The sequence below is a fragment of the Theropithecus gelada genome, chromosome X (genome assembly GCF_003255815.1).
Source record: "Theropithecus gelada isolate Dixy chromosome X, Tgel_1.0, whole genome shotgun sequence".
NCBI classification, from domain to species: Eukaryota; Metazoa; Chordata; class Mammalia; order Primates; family Cercopithecidae; genus Theropithecus; species Theropithecus gelada.
The window spans coordinates 118,842,543-118,848,193 of record NC_037689.1 but is presented as its reverse complement, the minus strand read 5'-3'; positions in this window follow the sequence as shown (position 1 = coordinate 118,848,193).

Here is a 5,651-nt window from a genome sequence, read left to right as displayed (position 1 = left end):
CCCCAGAGGTGGAGTCTACAGAGACAGGCAGGTTTCCTTGAGCTGCTATGAGCTCCACCCAGTTCGAGCTTCCCAGCAGCTTTGTTTACCTACTTAAGTCTCAGCAATGGCGGGCGCCCCTCCCCCAGCCTCGCTGCTACCTTGCCGCGTGATCGCAGACTGCTGTGCTAGCAATGAGGGAGGCTCCGTGGGCGTGGGACCCTCCTGGCCAGGTGTGGGATACAATCTCCTGGTGTGCCTGTTTGCTTAAAGTGCAGTATTGGGGTGGGAGTTACCCGATTTTCCAGGTGTTGTGTGTCTCAGTTCCCCTGGCTAGGAAAAGGGATTTCCTTTCCCCTTGCGCTTCCCAGGTGAGGCGATGCCTTGCCCTGCTTCAGCTCTCGCTGGTCGGGCTGCAGCAGCTGACCAGCACCGATTGTCGGGCACTCCCTAGTGAGATGAACCCAGTACCTCAGTTTAAAATGCAGAAATCACCGGTCTTCTGTGTCGGTCGCGCTGGGAGTTGGAGACTGGAGCTGTTCCTATTCGGCCATCTTGCTCCGCCCCCGAGAGATAATTTTAAAATATGAATCAAAAGCTTAAAAGTACCTATTCTTTTATAAACACAGAAATTTTATTTCTGAGATGTAGCCTAAGAAAATCACCTTGAAAAATCACAAATATTTAACCATAAAGATGTTTATCAAAACTATGTATAAAATATTTTTGAAAATAACAATCTAAACATCAACAATAAGATTCTGGGATTGCTGGCAAGATGACTGAATAGGAACAGCTCCAGTCTGCAGCTCCCAGGGAGATCGATGCAGAAGGCAGGTGATTTCTTCATTTCCAACAGAGGTACCTGGTTCATCTTGTTGGGGCTGGTTGGACAGTGGGTGCAGCCCAAGGAAGGTGAGCTGAAGCATGGTGAGGCATCACCTCAACTGGGAAGTGCAAGGGGTTGGGGAACTCCCTCTTCTACCCAAGGGAAGTCATTAGGAACTGTACCATGTACTTTGGCAGAGATACTGTGCTTTTCCCATGGTCTTTACAACCCACAGATCAGGAGATTCCTTCCAGTGCCTACAACACCAGGGCCCTGGGTTTCCAGCACAAAACTGGGCGGCCATTTGGGCAGACACTGAGCTAGCCACAGGAGTTGTTTTTGTTTTGTTTTTGTTTTTTTCGTTTTTTCATACCCCAGTGGCGCCTGGGATGCCGGCAAGACAAAAACGTTCACTCCCCTGGAAAGAAGGCTGAAGCCAGGGAGCCAAGTAGTCCAGCTCGGCGGCTCCCACCCAACAGAGCCGAGCAAGCTAAGATCCACTGGCTTGAAATTCTCGTGCCAGCACAGCAGTCTAAGCCTGACCTCAGATGCTTGAGCTTGGTTGCGGCAGGGGCGTCCACCATTGCTGAGGCTTGAGTGGGAGATTTTATCCACATAGTGTAAATAAAAGCCACTAGGAAGTTCAAACTGGGCAGAGCCCAACCCAGCTTGGCAGAGCCACTGCAGCCAGACCGCCTCCTCTCTCAGCAGGACATCTCTGAAAAAAAGGCAGCAGCCCAAGTCAGGGACTTAAAGATAAAACCCCACCTCCTGGGACAGAGCACCTGGGGGAAGGGGCAGTTGTGGGCACAGCTTCAGCAGACTTAAATGTCCCTACCTGGCAGTTGTGAAGAGAGCAGTGGATCTACCACCACAGCATTAGAGCTCTGATAAGGGACAGACTACCTCCTCAAGTGGGTCCCTGACCCCCGTGTATCCTCACTAGGAGACACCTCCCAGTAGTGGCCGACAGACACTCATACAGGAGAGCTCTGGCTGGCATCTGGCAGGTGCCTCTCTGGGACGAAGCTTCCAGAGGAAGGAACAGGCAGCAATCTTTTCTGGTCTGCAATCTCCGCTGGTGATACCCAGGCAAACAAGTTCTGAAGCGGACATTCAGCAAACTCCAGCAGACCTTCAGCAGAGTGGCCTGACTGTTAGAAGGAAAACTAACAAACAGAAAGGAATAGCATCAACAACAACAAAAGGACATCCACTAAGAGACCCCATTCGAAGGTCACCGACTTCAAAGACCAAAGGTAGATAAATCCATGAATATGGGGAGAAAGCAGTGCAAAAAGGCTGAAAATTCCAAATACCAGAACACCTCTTCTCCTCCAAAGGATTGCAACTCCTTGCCAGCAAGGGAACAAAACTGGACAGAGAATAAGTTTGATGAATTGACAGAAGTAGGCTTCAGAAGGTGGATAATAAACTCCTCCGAGCTAAAGGAGCATGTCCTAACCCAATGCAAGGAAGCTAAGAACCTTGAAAAAAGGTTAGACAAAATGCTAACTAGAATAACCAGTTTAGAGAAGAACATAAATGACCTGATGGAGCTGAAAAACACAGCAAGAGAACTTCGTGAAGCATACACAACTATCAATAGCCAAAGTGATCAAGTGGAAGAGAGAATATCAGAGATTAAAGGTAAACTCAATGAAATAAACTGAAAAAAACATGATTAGAGAAAAAAGAGTGAAAAGAAACAAACGAAGCCTCAAAAAAGTATAGCGCTATGTGAAAAGACCAAATCTACATCTGATTGGTGTACCTGAAAGTTACGGGAGAATGGAACCAAGTTGGAAAACAATCTTCAGGATATTATCCAGGAAAACTTCCCCATCCTAGCAAGGCAGGCCAACATTCAAATTCAGGAAATACAGAGAACACCACAAAGATACTCCTCGAGAAGAGCAACTCCAAGACACATAATCATCAGATTCATCAAGGTTGAAATGAAAGAAAAAATGTTAAGGGCAACCAGAGAGAAAGGTCAAGTTACCCACAAAGGGAAACCCATCAGACTAACAGCAGATCTCTCTGCAGAAACCCTACAAGCCAGAAGAAAGTGGGGGCCAATATTCAACAATCTTAAATAAAAGATTCTTCAACTCCAAATTTCATATCCAGTCAAACTAAGCTTCATAAGCGAAAGAGAAATAAAATCCTTTATAGACAAGGAAATGCTGAGATTTTGTCACCATCAGACCTGCCCTACAAGAGCTCCTGAAGGAAGCACTAAACATGGAAAGGAACAACCGGCCACTGCAAAAACATACCAAATTGTAAAGACCATTGATGCTATGAAGAAACTGCATAAACTAATGGGCAAAATAACCAGCTAGCATCATAATGGCAGGATCAAATTCACACATAACAATATTAACCTTAAATGTAAACAGGCTAAATGCCCCCAATTAAAAGACACAGACTAGCAAATTGGACAAAGAAGACCCATCAGCGTGCTGTATTCAGGAGACCCATGTCATGTGCAAAGACACACATAGGCTCAAAATAAAGGGATGCAGGAATATTTACCAAGCAAATGAAAAGCAAAAAAAGCAGGGGTTGTGATCCTAGTCTCTGATAAAACAAACTTTAAACCCACAAAGATCAAAAGAAACAAAAAAGGGTATTACACAATGGTAAAGGGATCAATGCAACAAGAAGAGCTAACCATCCTAAATATATATGCACCCAATACAGGAGCACCCAGATGTATAAAGCAAGCTCTCAGAGCCCTGCAAAGAGACTTAGGCTCCCACACAATAATAGTGGGAAACTTTAACATCCCATTGCCAATATTAGACAGATCAATGAGACAGAAAATTAACAAGGATATCCAGGACTTCAACTCAGCTCTGAACCAAGCAGACTTAATAGACATCTACAGAACTCTCCACCCCAAATCAACACAATATACATTGTTCTCAGCACCACATCACACTTATTCTAAAATTGACCACATAATTGGAAGTAAAACACTCCTCACCAAATGCAAAACAATGGAAACCATAACAAACAGTCTCTCAGACCACAGTGCAATTGAATTAGAACTCAGGATTAAGAAACTCACTCAAAACTGCACAACTACATGGAAACTGAACAACCTGCTCCTGAATGACTACTGAGCAAATAAAATGAAGGCAGAAATAAAGATGTTCTTTGAAACCAATGAGAACAAAGACACAACATACCAGAATCTCTGGGACACATTTAAAGCAGTGTGTAGAGGGAAATTTATAGCACTAGATGCCCACAAAAAAACGGAAAAGATCTAAAATTGACACCCTAACATCACAATTAAAAGAACTAGAGAAGCAAGAGCAAACTAATTCAAAAGCTAGCAGAAGAGAAGAAATAACTAAGATCAGAGCAGAACTGAAGGAGACAGACATGAAAAATCCTTCAAAAAATCAAGGAATCCAGGAGCTGGTTCTTTGAAAAGATCAACATAATAAATAGACTGCTAGCCAGAATAATAAAGAAGAAAAGAGAGAAAAATCAAATAGACACAATAAAAAATCATAAAGGGGATAACACCACTGATTCGACAGAAATGAAAACTACCATCAGAGAATACTATAAACACCTCTACACAAACTAGAAAATCTAGAAGAAATGGATAAATTCCTGGACACATACACCCTCCTAAGAATAAACCAAGAACTCAAATCCCTAATAGACCAATAACAAGTTCTGAAATTGAGGTAGCAATTAATAACTGATTAACCAAAAAAAGGCCAGGACCAGATGGATTCATATCCAAATTCTACCAGAGGTACAAAGGGGAGCTGGTACTATTCCTTTAGAAACTATTCCAAACAATATAAAAAGAGAGCATTCTCCCTAACTCATTTTATGAGCCCAGCATCATCCTGATATGAAAACCTGGCAGAGATACAACAAAAAAAAGAAAATTTCAGGCCAATATTCCTGATGAACATCAATGTGAAAATCCTTAATACAATACTGGCAAACCGAATCCAGCAGCACATCAAAAAGCTTATCCACTATGATCAAGTTGGCTTCATCCCTGGGATGCAAGGCTGGTTCAACGTACACAAATTAATAAATGTAATCAATCACATAAACAGAATCAATGACAAAAACCACATGATTATCCCAATAGATGCAGAAAAGGCCTTCAACAAAATTCAACAGCCCTTCATGCTAAAATCTCTCAATAAACTAGGCATTGATGGAACTTATCTCAAAGTAAGAGAGCTATTTATGACAAACCCACAGCCAATATCATACTAAAGGGGCAAAAACTAGAAGCATTCCCTTTGAAAACTGGCATAAGACAAGAATGCCATCACTCACCACTCCTATTCAACATAGTATTGGAAGTTCTGGCCAGGGCAATCAGGCAAGAGAAAGAAATAAATGGTATTCAATTAGGAAAAGAGGAAGTCAAATTGTCTCTGTTTGCAGATGACATGATTGTATATTTAGAAAACCCCATCATCTCAGCCCAAAATCTCCTTAAGCCGATAAGCAACTTCAATAAAGTCTCAGGATACAAAATCAGTGTGCAAAAATAACAAGCATTCCTATATACCAATAACAGAAAAACAGGGAGACAAATTATGAGTGAACTCCCATTCACAATTGCTACAAAGAGAATAAAATACCTAGGAAAACAACTTACAAGGGATATTAAGAACCTCTTCAAGGAGAACTACAAACCACTGCTCAAGGAAATCAGAGAGGACACAAACAAATGGAAAAATATTCCATGCTCATGGACAGGAAGAATCAATATCATCAAAATGGCCATACTGCCCAAAGTAATTTATAGATTCAAAGCTATCCCCATCAAGCTACCATGGACTTT